Here is a 16,440-nt window from a genome sequence, read left to right on the forward strand (position 1 = left end):
TTATTCGTAAATATTCTCTAAAAATGTTTCTTATTTGTCAAGAATTCAAAAAAATAACTGACAAATCAGCCGTTTGAGGCTTCATTCAATTTCATGGCGACGAAGTATCTTTACTTATCTATGGCGATCACAAACACGGAAGTTGAAGTTTTATACACAAAGGTTATAAGAACATATGTACATACTTTCTGCTTTATATTTATTTTAATTTAATAGAAATTGATACAGAGAAAAATATCAATGATCTAAAATTAAAAAAATACATATATACATGTCCGTATTTATAATCGATCTATCAATTTTTGCCTACCATAGATCAAGATTTGAAAATGTCTAGTATGAATAAATTGTCAGCTATCTAATCTATTGTGTAAAAAACATTGGATAGATTATTAAACCGGCCGAAAGCAGTTATTTTGAGTTGATGTATACGATAAGTTCTATCTTACGTCAGAAAATGCAACCCAACCCAATCCATTGGTCATGTATGCACCCTTGAGGTCAATGACCGAAGCCAGAAAGTTTCGGGGGTGGTTCGTACTTAGGGTTCTCAAGTACTATTGATGTTTATGATAAAATTATTTAAAGTATTGGGAATGGCAAAGTGCTTAAAGGAGTCTTGACATCGGTTTTAACAAAAACTAAAATTAAATAAAAAAGTAGTGTTTTTGTGCTTGTACTTTTATTGTTCATTATTAAAAATCCTAATTAGTATACGATTAATGTAGATTGTATAATGGATGTAAGTCAATATTCTAATATGTAGTAATTGTATTTACAAAATATCAATGATTCTTACGCGGGAATTGAACGTTTATTTTTATACAGAAAATATATTATTAATTATATATTGTTATTAGTTACGTGACAACCCTATTGCACCACGAGTGCGTTATAAAAAGTACCCCATTCAAAAATACTCCATACACATATATTCCTACTTGACACACATCAGTGCACATATTATAATGGTCGTTGACGTTATATATCTTTGGGGAAAACGATCAGAATAAAATGTGAGCACGCACGCGTCACAGGAAACCGACAGGGTCGTTTTTTCTAAGTACCTTTTGTAAGGGAGCTTACAAATTAGATGGTTGAGTCGGACCAGACTACAGCACGACGGTTGTTGTATAGTGCCCGCCAAACTGCTAGTCCGCTCTGAAGATGTTGCGTGCAAGTGTAGTCAAACAAATTGTTATGGCGACGCGATTCATTTCTATATTCCGAGCGGACTAGCAGTTTTACGCGGACTATACTACAACTAATGGTTACGCTATTCATCTACTAATATTACAAAGAGGAAAACTTTGTTTGTTTGTTTGATTGTAATGAATAGGCTCAAAAGCTACTGGACCGATTTTAAACATTATTTCACCCTTCGAAAGCTACATTATCCACGAGTAACATAGGCTATATTTTATATGAAATATATTTGATAAACAGATTTTGAGGCGGTACAAAGTTTGCCGGGTCGGCTAGTACAAATTAATAGTGGAAACTGTATTTATTTCTTTATGCATGTATTTATAAAATAATCGCCTATGTTAAATAGTCTAAATTGTTTGTTTGAGAAACATATAAATAAATAAAATAAATTAGCACGTTCGTTAGTTTAGAAAGCACAAATTATATGTGTTTTCATTTTGTATAAAAAAAACGGACGCTTATGCCGTTTTCAGTATTAGAAATTCCCGACTCAATCATCTAATTTCAAAGCGTCCTAAAGTCACGCATACCTAGATTGCTATAATCTATTGATAAAATAACCTACTATATATATAGCAGTGATAGCCTAGTGGTTAAGAAACTCGGCTTCTCGATCAACGGGTCCGGGGTATAATCCCAGGCACGCACCTCTGATTTTTCAAAGTTATGTGCGTATTAGAAATTAATTATCACTTGTTAAACGGTGAATGAAAACATCGTGAGGAAACCTGTAAACCTGAGAGATTTATAACAAAAAAATCTCAAAGGTATGTGAAGTCTACCAATACGCACTTGGCCAGCTTGTAGGACTATGGCCTAATCCTTTTCATTATGAGAGGAGACCCGTGCCCAGCAGTGGGATAGTAATGGATTGTTGATGCGATTGATGTGAAATAACCTACTAAACTACTAAGCACAAGCACAAGTGCGTTGATCACAATTTTGAAAAAAATCAACGAGTTGTACTCCGGGATTGCCGGCAGAAGTGACAACTTTCGAAACTTTTTTTTTTTTTTTTTTTTTTTTTTATAATATCAGAGTAGCAGACGAGCATGCAGTCCACCTGATGGTAAGTGGCTACTGCCGCCCATGGACATCTGTAATCAACCCCAGATAGGATTAGATATTCCTACCTTAGGTCGGCCACAGATGCGCCGCTACCCCTGAGGACTAAGCTGGAACGCCTCGGAAAAGTCTGTCTCCCTTACCACACCCTTCAAACCGGAACACAGCAGCGCCTAACACTGCTGTTATTAGGTAGAAATAGGTGTGGCGGTGGTGCCGCCGGAGTCGAACCACAAAGGGTTCTACCACCTTCAAAACTAACCTGAATAATAAAATATAACAAATAAAAAATGAAAATGATGACCCATTGACATATTTATTCTATGCTGACACCGGATGACATCTAAACTTACAGTTTGCTTTGCCGCCTTACGAACTTTCGACCAGGCAACGCGCCCTGACGCGAGTTTAACATTATTAAAGATGTTTTAACTTCAAAAATCATACTTGAATTCAAAGCGTGAGAAGTCGAAATTAATACCACTAAACTTATAACTCCTTACGCTGGAGATATATTTGGTAATCTTGATACAAAATTATGGATGAGTACGTCAGTCTGCTTTCGAAAGCACTTCAACGCACCGGGCGTAAGTAATTTGGACAAATATTGTTTGAGCTACGCACCCTTGCTAAGTAAATGCATGGGGGTACTTAAAGACGTATACGTAAATATAATATATGTATGTTACCATTAGTCTTCTATAATCCTCTCTTTAGTTGTAAGAAAGTACTATTTCAAAAATTATGCTTTAGGAATGCTAAAATACTTAGTCACCTCTAGCTAATGCCCGTTATTAATAATTAATCTGTTTTGCCTACTTCTGATCGATTGACAATCTCTGCCTTCTAGAAATGGTCAATTCGGTCTTCGGTTGGCAAAACTTACTATTATTACAGGCACTATTAAAATTCACATGACAAATTAAAAAATCTCTAGTCCCTAAAAATCGGTTTAGCAGTATAATTAATTTTTTGTTCGATTTGCGGGGGCACTACAGTGCCCCCAGATAAATGAAAATACAGAAAAAATGTTTTCTTTTTTATTATCATCACATAAATTATTTAAGGAATGATTTAGGTATGAGCACTAAAATATACCAATACCTCGATATTAGTAACGGTTAAAATGGCTTTGCGTTCATCTATGATAAATAACCAATTAAAGTTAATACGACTAAAGCTATTAGTGAATTATATTGACAAGTAAGGGACCGCCCTGGAGTCTGGTAATTGTTTTCGAAACCCAGATGCCTTAACGAGATCGGGTTTAAGATAAACGGAAAGCGTACAACGGAATGCACTCAGTAGGAAATTAGATATGATTGGTCAAGGGTTTAGATGCGTTTGTATGTATTTTGTATTATTGTTTTTTTTTTTTTTTTTGAAAGTCGTAGAACCCTTTGTGGTTCTCCGGCGACACCACCGCTACACCTATTTGTACTTATAACAGCAGTGTTAAGCGCAGCTGTGTTCTCGTTTGAAGGGTGTGGTAAGGGAGACATACTTTTCCGAGGCGATCCAGCTTAGTCCTTAAAGGTAGCGGTGCAACTGTGACCCACCGCAGGTAGGAATCTAATCCTACCTGGGGTTGATTACAGATGCCCATGGGCATCAGTAGCCACTTACCATCAGGTGAACTGCATGCTCGTTTGTTACTCCTATATTATAAAACAAATATAAGCTACTCTGTTGTCCTGTTAGGTATGGATCTTGTCTTAAAAGGTGATGATGTATGCCAGGTATCCACAACCTTTTTAAAGTTCCTGGTCAAATTTAAGCATGTAAACGAAATCGCGGACTGTATTAGGTATCAAAATGTAGTTCGAGCTGCCCCCTGAAAATAAAGGGAAGAATAAAGACCTTTCTTATATATATGTGTATTTTTTATATATATCCGATATGTAAGTTATCTCACAATGAGCTGTTAAATCAAACGATAATAATTTTAATATTTTAGTAGATTTTAAAATCACGTAAATGTTGGCAACATTCTACCTACTTAGTCCTACAATTCAAACCTAAATTAATAAATTAAAAATGCCCAACACTAATCTGATTTCCAACTATTGAACGCACTATCCTAAAACCGGTAGTGCAGTGCGTTGGAAGTGTAAAACAAAAGAGAGGAATATCGACCAAACCCGAAGTGAGAGGGCGCCACCCTCTTTATGACTCAGAGGGGAGGACCCTTGCACGTAGGCATTGCGGTACCCTCAGTACTCCGTACACCATGCATTCGGTATCGATCTGGGGTTTTCGGACCGCCCGATTATTTTTAGTTTTGATACTCAGATGTTGAGTGGTAATATGGGTTTGGGCTTGGTTTTTTAATGTGGTAGTAGAAAAAGAAGAGAATATTTTTAAATAAATCAGTGGCTAAAATCATTACCAAAAGTAGGCGTATAAAAAAAACTCTACCATAGAGAAAAAAATAACAATATTTTCCTTATAAAATCGCGCCGAAGGTTTGCATTTCCTGTATAAAAGTAAAAAAAATATTTTGACTTTTTAATTTAAATATCGAACCCACTTTGTTGTAATTATGAAAAAAAAATATAAAAAAAATATTAAAAATGTTCATCGATCACTTCATGAAGCAAAAGATTCATCATACATACAAGATAATTATACTAAAGTATCGATACAGCTCATTCTGTAATATTATTCGCACTAACACAAAGATAGTTGGGGTCTCTATCTGTGCCTGAGTACAAAACTGTGTTAATTATTCAAATTCTAATTCAATTCGGATCGTTTCCACATATAAACAAAATTTGGCGTCCTGGTCCAGTAAATCCGATTTGCTCCCATTTGCATATCATGTTACCAGCTGTCGTATCCATTTGTAAAACTATATGGCGTCGGGACTGTGGGTTTTGGCTACACTAGCTATTTGTAAACAAGCCGATTTGAGAACCACAGATGTCAAGCAGAACCTTACTAACTGTATACATCCTGTATATATAGAATGTAGTTTTGTAGCGAGGAAATTTTCTAAATTTGATCCTTGTAAGCAATATTATTCTAAGGCTCAATAACATAATAGGAATCTAACTCCTAATTAAACTTAATTAAACACCTTTAGTTTTTATTAAAACTGGTCCCGTAACTCCATTCAGTACTTTTTCTATTTCTCATGACTTACTTTCGGATTTCGTCCACTTGAAAAATTCATCCTGCACATAATCTACGATGTAAATAATCTACAATGGTACCTATACGAATGTCCTGTCATCCTCATGAGACTTGGTACATCGAAATGTTTTATTCATAAAGTCCACGCAAACGAAGTCGAAGGCGGAAGCTAGTAGTAGTAGTAGTAGTAGTAGTAGTAGTAGTAGGAAGTAGTATAGTATGTATATGAAAGCTGAGCCGTGTTGCCGTCCATTTACACGGCTAAGCGTGATTGCTATTTTGAACTGATGGTTATCAAAAGTAAAAAACTAGAACGCAAAAAATATGAGTAGGATTGGCACTAAAAAGTAACTGATTTTTACGACACTTTGCTACATCATAAATGTTTTTACGGAACTTTGCTAAGAGATGTAGACTTTTCCAAGTATATAGGAACATACTTTACTTTTTACGGTAATATCTCGCTAGGGCTCCTAAATTAGGGCTCTTTTGAGAATCTAATAGTGGTCTAGGATATTGTTGACTCCTAAACTCCCTAAAGCAATACTAGACATCAAATACCGTCATCATTTCAGAACTTTAGTTCTCGTTACCGCGAGTTAATGGTTTAGTAATTAGGAAGTCGCTAATGAGAATTACGGAAGTATAACTAACTCGGTAAGATCAGTGTAACTAATAGGTAGCTAATCTTTCATTTTGAAAGCGGTTCTTACGCTTCTTGTAAAAAGTTATTTTTATATTATTTATAGCAGTGGAACGATGAAAGGAATTGCTGAAAGGAAATCATATACGACTTGCTGTCCTAAGAACTAATCCTTAGACTTCATATGTTGTTGTGTTTGAAGGTGGTAGAACTCTTTGTGGTTCGACTCCGGCGGCACCACCGCCACACCTATTTCTCCCTAATAACAGCAGTGTTAGGCGCTGCTGTGTTCCGGTTTGAAGGGTGTGGTAAGGGAGACAGACTTTTCAGAGGCGTTCCAGCTTAGTCCTCAGGGTTAGCGGCGCATCTGTGGCCGACCTCAGGTAGGAATATCTAATCCTATCTGGGGTGTATTACAGATGTCCATGGGCGGCAGTAGCCACTTACCATCAGGTGGACTGCATGCTCGTCTGCTACTCCTATATTATAAAAAAAAAAAAATATCACTTGCCACGTCTTTTGCGTCGGAATTGAACAGCCCTATCACTTTACTCACGTAAAAGTATGGTGGTGTTGATAGTGTGGTAAAGGTATATGCTTGTCAGAGGTGTTCTATCCAGTCATCAGGGGTAGCAACGCATCTTTTGCCGACGTAGGACAACAATACCAATTTTTGATCGAAGCTCTAATCCTATTTTGGCTTCATTACCGATGACTATGGACGGCAGTTACCACTTACTGTGTGGATGGTGGACTGCATACTCATTTTCTACTTCTATAATATATTATGAGAAAACGAACTTATCTCCATAATAAGACAAGCAAAAATGCGGCAGTCTAATTTCAAATACTTAGCTGCTTAGAAACTGGCTTCTAACGTATTCCCATTTAAACCGAGCGAGTTGATAACCGGTTCTTTGATCCGCTACTCCGGTTGAGTTAATAAGATGTAATCATAACCGTGGATCCAGAGCTCAGACGAGCTTTTTATTAAGATAACAGCTTCATACTGGTTTCGGTTTATCTTAAGGTCGATGATATTAGCTTATAGCTTTTATTAGAATACTAGTTTTTGCCCGCGGCTTCGCCCGCGTTTAAAAGAAAGTAATATAACATACTATTATACATAAAACTAAATTCGTACCTTCAACTTTGCTAAAGATCATCACTTGATCAAATGCATAGTTTACGATTCAATCCTTACTAATATCGATTAAAATAATCGATGTTTTGGGTCCAAAAGATCGATTCTCCGATTAACGTTCCGATTAACGTTCTCCTAGTTCCCGTGGGATTTCCGGGATAAAAACTATCCTATGTCATTTCTCGGGTATCAGACTATCTTTGTACAAAATTTCATTAAAATCGGTTTAGTGGTTTAGGCGTGAAGAAGAGACAACCAGACAGACAGACAGACAGACAGACAGATAGAGTTACTTTCGGATTTATAATATTAGTAAGGAGTAAGGATTATAAGAGTAAATGAATATGCACCTGGTGGTTATTGCCAACAATCGTCATGTGACATTTATAACCCTAGTTTTTTTTTTATAATATTGGAGTAGCAGACGAGCATGCAGTCCACCTGATGGTAAGTGGCTACTGCCGCCCATTGACACCTGTAATCAACCGCAGATAGGAATAGATATTCCTACCTGAAGTCGGCCACAGATGCGCCGCTACCCCTGAGGACTAAGCTGGAACGCCTCGGAAAAGTATGTTTCTCTTACCACACCCTTCAAAACGGAACACAGCAGCGCCTAACACTGCTGTTATGAGGCAGAAATAGGTGTGGCGGTGGTGCCGCCAAAGGTGGTCTACCACCTTCAAAATACCTAGATAGAATTAGAGCCCTATCTTACCCTTGAGTAGTGAGTTAGTAAACATCTAATAAGAGGTTATGTCTCCCTTACGAATAGGTGTGGAGGGGGTACCTTCGTAGTTGAAACACGAACTGTTCTACCACGTTTAAACTACGTGTGAAACTGCTATTTTTTCCGCGAATGAAGCCTCTGTATTATGTGCTAATATGCTGTTTTTAGTAAATGGCAGTGATGCTCGATTTGACGTTATGCGCGTTGCACGACGCAAATTTCTGCGATACGACAAACGGCGTCGTCGATTTTGGTAGTACGACACCGCATCGTATTTATGTGTTGTCCTTTAGGGCGTGGGCACATGTCTACGGTGCGGCACCGGATACCGTGTAACGACACGGCGACGCTACCGGGTGACGGCACGGCGTCGTGCCGCGACACGGCGCCTTGTGCGATGCAGCGCGGGAAACCATCGTTCAGTTTTTATCTTATTACTTTGCTCCGAAAGACGTATTATTTTGCTCCTGTTACTAAGACGACGAATGAAGAAAGAACAGAATCAAAGAAAATATGCCGCACCGTAGACATGTGCCCCCGCCCTTATACCGCGTTTCTATAACGACCTTTATAAACTGTGATATTCATTAACAACAGAAAATATTATTTCATTTATTTTACAATTTTAAAATGTATTTTTAAATTTACAGGTATCCCGTGAATAATCGTCTAGACGTGTACCTACGCTGTAAGTACTTATAGAATAACAAGTGTATAATCACCACTCACTAGCAATAAGCCCCTCAGCCACCCCTAACCACCCTTACCTTTCAAGTACAGGTAAATATGCTGTAGTTATTTAGATGTTGGTGGTGTGACGGGAGATATATGAAGATCTATGTGTTCCTAGTACAATGTTGAATGATGTAACGTGATCCAATAGAGATTGTAATACAAAATGGTGGTGTTTATATTTGCGTCTCGATCATTCTTAATAACGTGCGACAGAGAAACATATACAAAATGGCTTGCGATATTTATTGAAACAAGTTATCTAAAATAAGTAAAAAAAGTAAGAAACATGAAAGAAGGTCAAAACGTGCGTTGAATTTGGCTCGTGTTACCGTCCTTTGAAGTTAAGCAACGTCAAGCACGATCAATGGTTGGATGGGTGACCGCCTATAACTATTCTATAGGCGTTTTCGTCCTTCCAATGCGTGTAACCCATTGGTTCCGGTTGGTATAATTGAATAGGAATAGGTAAAGCTTACCGAAAGCCTTACAGGCAGTTTATAAAATACCTAATACCCATTGGCCCCTAACCTGTATCTTTCTTCAACAATAAAGTTATGCTTCATTAATTGACAGTACCTTGTCACATCAACATCGCCATGTGGTGAAGGAAGCAGGCTCGTCAGAGGCGTCTTAATGGTTTGATGTCTTTATTCTATCTTAATATTACTCTAAACCTATCTTATATTAGGAAGCCTTAGCTCCACACTACAGTTCTGTTACAAAAAAAATCTAATGATTCTCTCTCTACTACTCTATAACGCTGTTAATGAACAAGATTAACATCTTAATTTCCTTTGCAGTTTAAATAATATCAAAAATACGCAATAAAGCCAAGAAGAGCAAAAAATAACTAGTACCAGTAAATTCCATTTGTGACATCGTAAAATGTCTCCCTTAAGTTCCTTTTATCACGATATCATTGATATAAAGTACATTAAAGACATATAAAGGCAATATCGTTTTATCGAAATGAAAGTTAGATCAGGGAATCAAGTTTCGGGCCCCATCTTTGTCAGTTATGGTTGAAGGATGTCGCTTCGCAAGTTTTGAAAGTTTTTTAACGATTATGTTACTATCGGCGTGTAACTAGCAAGCGATATTTAATCCAACAATAGGATTTCTTGACTTTATTGTTAGTGTTGCTACTCTCAACGTAGCCTTTTAATAGAGAGATGGAAGCTGAAGATTGGTACCGAGATAAGGATTGCCACGAGTGTAGCGATCGAAGCTAAGCTATGCAGTATTTACATAGCTTAGCTTCGATCTCGCATACCACTTACCTAACTAACACATCTGTGGTGGCAAGATATCCTAATCTGCTGCAGTCTCTTCGGACTTCGCCACCTGTGGATGTGTGACACGCATAAAAGTAGTTATGAATATATAGGATGCAAAAATGCCACCTTTGCCTTTTTACCCTTTTACCCCAGCCTTCCTCAAAGTTTGTTGATATATTTTTTTATTTATGTACTATGTCTATTGCTAATAACAGCCTTTTCACCAATTTTTAGCAAGACATACATTCTCTATGGTCATTGGTCATTACTACGTGTTGATACTTTATCGCTTAATTCTCGTATATCGCTTAACGTCGTTGGTGTTGTTGTGTTAACGACTTACCAAATAACGATCAGACCCGTTAAAATCTGTAGGGGAGGTTCAAATTGCCTTGCGTTTTGTAATATTTTGCTCTGGGGACCTCGACGAAACTTCACATTTTGAATATTCTGGGTCTAAACCGAAATGAATTCGATTGACCTAATTCAGTAAGTTTGAATTTAAGATTTAAAAATCTTAATTAAGTCTTAGCTAAGTTATTTAAATATTTTTTATTAATATTAATTAAAATTATATGTATGCCTTACAGAATACTTAAGTATATCTTTAGATATTGGACACTGAGGAGATTTGGCTTTAACCCACATATGCTACTCATAAAGCCACTCACTTGTAAGTCAGGATGATGGTGATATGGCGTAGTAGATCTTAGTTGACAAAAACACTTACACAAAGGACTGTGTTGCTATTTAAGGCAGATGCACAAGAAGTTAAATATCGAGACAACAGGGAAACTTGGCATCACATATACTTAACGTATGTAATCGTAGGTGGCAACGTTAAGTCCAACTAAGCAAATTAGCCGTTAGCGGTCAGCTCTGCGACTCAGCAGGAAAGTTTAACGTGGTAACCGGTTAACCACTGCCTGTCTGCTACATGCATTTGTTAAAAAAACATTTTCTGTATAAAAAGTCAACTTATTCGTTATTACGAAGTGGCAAACAAGCGTGCAGTCCACGATGGTATGAGGCTAATGCCGCCCATGGACACGTAATCAACGAGGTGACCTTTTTTTTATAATATAAGAGCAGACGAGCATACAGTCCGTCAGTGCCATCGTGGCAAGTGGCTACTGCCGCCCATGGACATATGTAATCAACTCCAGATAGGATTAGTTATTCCTAATTGAGGTCGGCCACAGATGCGCCGCTACCTCTGAGGACTAAGCTGGAACGCCTCGAAAAAGTCTGTCTCCCTTACCACACCCTTGAAACTGGAACACAGCAGCGCCTAACACTGCTGTTATTAGGTAGAAATAGGTATGGTGGTGGTGCCGCCGGAGTCGAACCACAAAGGGTTCTACCACCTTCAATAGTCCCAGGGATTTAGTCCCAGGAGTGCTAAATCATCTGTGATTGGCTTCAGATAGAACTGCTCCACATGAATTTGATTACAGGTGTACATAGGCGACGGGTCACTTACCATCACACCACTTACCATCAGTTACCACCATCACTTACCATCAGTTGGACTGCTCGTTTGCTTTTTTATTTAATGTTATTAACCTTAAATAAAAAAGCAAATGAGCTATTAGTCTAGTAAGAGCCGAACTCGCATGATTTCGTGCCACCAAATTTTCGCATATTTTTTATCTTTAGCACAGCAAACAAAAATGTTTGCTCTTTAAACAAAAAGTTGCTATTTATTACTGTTTAAATGTACGGAACAATTAAGTGACTATAAAAGATCACGTGAGCTGCATAGCGCGTAAATCCCGTATAAATATAATTTCAAAATCCATGGCGCTCATATGGTTACGCCTTCTGTCCACTCCGCTTCATTTTGAAGCCCCATTTGAATATTGTGTGGGGATCATTTAGGGGACAATAATACGGGGGGATTAAAATTTGATCCCTATTCGCGTATACTCAAAGTTGCTTATGTAATCCAATGGAAATTACTGATGTGAACGCGACAGATGCTAAGCGTACATTGCTAAAATTTTAATAAGACTATTAATCATTATCATCAATGTATTGTTATCCCACTGCTGGGCATATCTCGTCCAAATTTATGATAGAAATGCCATTACAGTGTCATGTGTCAGTTGGCAAGTGCTACGCTCTGTACACAACATTAATTATTCAGAAGTGGTAATTGTCATCATGGACATATTATTGTCCCACTGCTGGGCATATCTCGTCCAAATTTATGATAGAAATGCCATTACAGTGTCATGTGTCAGTTGGCAAGTGCTACGCTCTGTACACAAGATTAATTATTCAGAAGTGGTAATTATCATCATGGACATATTATTGTCCCACTGCTGGGCATATCTCGTCCAAATTTATGATAGAAATGCCATTACAGTGTCATGTGTCAGTTGGCAAGTGCTACGCTCTGTACACAAGATTAATTATTCAGAAGTGGTAATTATCATCATGGACATATTATTGTCCCACTGCTGGGCATGTCTCGTCCAAATGTATGATAGAAATGCCATTACAGTGTCATGTGTCAGTTGGCAAGTGCTACGCTCTGTACACAACATTAATTATTCAGAAGTGGTAATTGTCATCATGGACATATTATTGTCCCACTGCTGGGCATGTCTCGTCCAAATGTATGATAGAAATGCCATTACAGTGTCATGTGTCAGTTGGCAAGTGCTACGCTCTGTACACAACATTAATTATTCAGAAGTGGTAATTGTCATCATGGACATATTATTGTCCCACTGCTGGGCATGTCTCGTCCAAATGTATGATAGAAATGCCATTACAGTGTCATGTGTCAGTTGGCAAGTGCTACGCTCTGTACACAACATTAATTATTCAGAAGTGGTAATTGTCATCATGGACATATTATTGTCCCACTGCTGGGCATGTCTCGTCCAAATGTATGATAGAAATGCCATTACAGTGTCATGTGTCAGTTGGCAAGTGCTACGCTCTGTACACAACATTAATTATTCAGAAGTGGTAATTATCATCATGGACATATTATTGTCCCACTGCTGGACATGTCATGTGTCACTTAGCATGCTACGCTCTGTAGACAGCCTAATTTTTAACAAGTGTTCTTCATCATCATCAGCCTATTATTGTCCCACTGTTGGGCATGTCTTTTTACGATGAATGATGGTAATGACAGTGCCATGTGATGTAAATGCTCGGATGATTTGATCCATTTGATCGAATGAATGAGAATTAAAAAAAAATGGAATGAAGATGAGTGATAAGCTGAGAGGCAAAGTCTCTAAACACTAGGTTTTCCACAGATAGTCTATCACTGCCATTCAGCTGGACTTCATTTGTATAAAAATGCTTTATTTTGCAACCTTCATATTAAAGTTAACGATCAATATTGTTACAAAGGGCCCATTTGCTACCCTTAACTGTGGCATCTAAGTCATACAATACGCACAATCCTTGTTTACAGTAACCCTTCATAAATTAGGGTTGGGTAAGATAATATTGATAAGACTACCACCCGTTCCAATAAGGAATGTAATCCAAAATGGCAGTTTTGGTACATGCTTCTCGTTTGCACATTATAGAGAGCGAGTGGGAGGTAAGTAGAAATTTTGTATTGGATTTTACTTTTTACTGAAACAAGTTATACGTAAACATTCTCCATAATACCCATAGACACTAAGCCCGTTATCTAATTGTAGTTGGCAACACTGATTCCAGTTCGAGAGTAATTACGGATTGGAATTGAATTGAAAAAGTTCTGGGTTTCATTCGTTTTACACTAGTTTTACATATTTTCAAAATGAGTCCACAGAATAAAAATATAACAGTGTCTGAACAATGGTTTATTTGTAGTTGGCGACACTAAAATCTAGGTAGCTGTGTAAGAAAAGTACAGTTAGGCGCAAAAAGTTGTCTCGACAAGATATTAAAAGTATCATAGCAATATTCGTAATGATATAATTAAAAAGAGAATAAGTTAAAACTAATTGACCAATAACAAATATTGTTTTTTATAATGCAAACTTAGTTTAAAAGCTTATTTATTTGTGAGAACATAACTGTGCGAAAGTTATTGATTTTCAAGCAACACAAAAAATCATTTAACATCATTATTATTTGGCTGAAAAATCAACAATCCTTTGCCATTCTTTCCCGAAAAACGAAAACAACAGCGAATTCCCGCCAAAACACTCCGCTTCCCAACATGGCGGCTCTTTACGACTTCCGTGAAAATTATGGTCGTGTTCGTACGTTAAACTTTTACGCCCTTCGTGCTCCGTAGGGCTAGGATTATATTATTACCGCCAAAAACCACATGCTTGGTGCTCGCTACATTTTTGTTAACTAGCCTCTTGACAGAAATTTTGTGGGAAATGGAAGTGATGTTAAAAGTTAGATGCTTAAGGTTACTAAGGTTTTATTAAAAAAATACCTACTGATTTTCAATACCGTGAGTTCTTGTTTTGAAGTACAAAAAAGTGTTTTTTTATAATAGATAGTAGATAATAGAGGTAGAAATAGTATAATAGATAGTAGAGGTCACGTTCCGATCCGGTAGTAGTTTAAGAAAAATATTGTAACTGACAATTTGTAAGTGCCACCGTTGGCCTATACAAAATAAATATATTTCATTTCATTTCATAAGACTGAAGTGGCATACCAACATGCCGTCCTGATGGTAAGTAATCACTGCTGCCCACGGCACCATCGTTACACTTATTTTTGCATATTATACAGGTACGACACAGAACTATGCTATATACTAAATATCCTGGTAATCATTGCGTTCTTGTAAATAAAGAAATAGAATAAGCCCCATTTTGCGGCGCTGTAGATTGGAGCTAATTGTAGAGAAGAGAGAATTATACTCCATTTCATAAAAAGGACTGCAAGTTGTAAAGTTTATTTTATAACAAAATTCGCTTAGAAAGTTTGTTTTGAAAGATCGAGGTATTTTGAAGTAGTATCGAGACTATTTTCGACGTTTTCATTTGCGCTCTCCACACTTTCATTCTGTCCAAAACTTTTTGGAAAACACAAGTATCTCCCCACTCTTTGTAAGTGCATGTTTGTCTACAGCCCGAGTCTATCAAAGGCACGGAAGGTAGTGTCGCTTCGCAAAGCCATCAAATAGCAGAGCTCAACTCCAAATTGCTGGAAGCTTTCCAGCTTCGGCTGTTCCAGCACTTATAATTGAACGAAACGTGACCATTAGCCGGCAAAAGTACTTAGATTTACGCACGAAGTTTGTTTACGCGCCGACAACAAATCGATTCCGTGATTCACTCGGACGGAACACGGAGTCTGCATCTCAAATCGGATCGGGGAATGCTTTTAGCATGCAAATAAATAAAATTGGGTGCCTTCAGTAATTAATAGAAGGGAGTTTTAAGTTTTTGATGTTTAATTGAATGATTTATTGTGTTATGTCGATAACTTACTACCTATATAGGTAAAGCAATGTTTATTAGTAAATACTATATAGTATTTTTTTACGTATGGGACAGATATTCACAATAGCATTTTTAATTATTAAACCGTTTTGAATGGAACGTTTACTCGAAGTTTTTAGTGATATACATTTTAGTTTACTTTAAATCTAAAAAATATTAAGAGTTCCTACGTGCAATTTGCAAAAATGCACTAGGATGCATGGATGTACGCGGGTTGAGCTGTGCGTTGAAAGTCATACTCACAAAACACGATTATGTTTGTAGTTCGTTTTTGACTGATAAATTTTCGAATGAATAAAATTTGCGAATATGATTCGTCTGTGTTTTTCTCTATCGGAACTCGATTGGTTAATGGGCATATCTGACTAGTATACTGTATATACAAATGTACCGTATTTTGAGGCTATGTTTTATCGGAAGGCGTGGTAAGATATATATTATGGGTTGGACCTTGAAAGTTATCCGTGTTGGTAGCAAGGCTCTTAACTCGGACCTCGAGCAGAAATTTTACCTATTTAGGATTACCTACAACGGCAAAAGTACTTGAGGTGTACCTTTCATTCTTTTTCTAATTAAAATATTGTAGTAAACTAATAATTAAACATCTATTACAGAAGTAACATTTGAAAAATTATAATTTTAATTCGTGCATAAAATAAATAAAAAAGCATAACTAAAGTAAACTGAATAAATATAGTTCAAAAAACACACCTAAAAAAACACGAATTTATGATAAAATCAACTATAAATAGATAATAAATTTCAATCTAGGAATCTATTAAGGAACAGTAAATAGTATAATTGTGAAAAAGCGTGGGGTGCTCCATTTATCAGTTTTCGAAAAGTGCCCTACGTACATACAACCCAAGCTAATAAACGCTTGTTAAAAATATACCCCGAAAAACGTCGCAAAAGCTCATTGTCTTCGCATTACTTTATGAAACAATGCAATTGGTAATACCTGTATTACATCAGACACAGTATCAAAGAGACAATTTTCGTTTTTTGTCGTATTAAATTCAGAAACAGTTCGAAAGCTAACCTGCAGCGCCGCTGGCGGTATCATGACA

At 37.0% G+C, this 16,440-nt stretch overlaps 1 protein-coding gene across 1 annotated transcript in view; it reads left to right on the top strand.

The window, feature by feature from the left end:
• The window catches only part of stan (protocadherin-like wing polarity protein stan), a 282,028-nt gene that overhangs the window by 17,627 nt on the left and 247,961 nt on the right, over positions 1–16,440 (top strand). The window contains exon 2 of the mRNA XM_073084689.1: positions 8,577–8,614. The gene's annotated coding sequence lies outside the window, so the exon portion shown is untranslated. The remainder of the gene's footprint in view (positions 1–8,576; positions 8,615–16,440) is intronic.

The sequence above is a fragment of the Epargyreus clarus genome, unplaced genomic scaffold (genome assembly GCF_041222505.1).
Source record: "Epargyreus clarus isolate Ecla_fem2 unplaced genomic scaffold, WU_Ecla_fem_2.2 ptg000021l, whole genome shotgun sequence".
Lineage (NCBI taxonomy): Eukaryota > Metazoa > Arthropoda > Insecta > Lepidoptera > Hesperiidae > Epargyreus > Epargyreus clarus.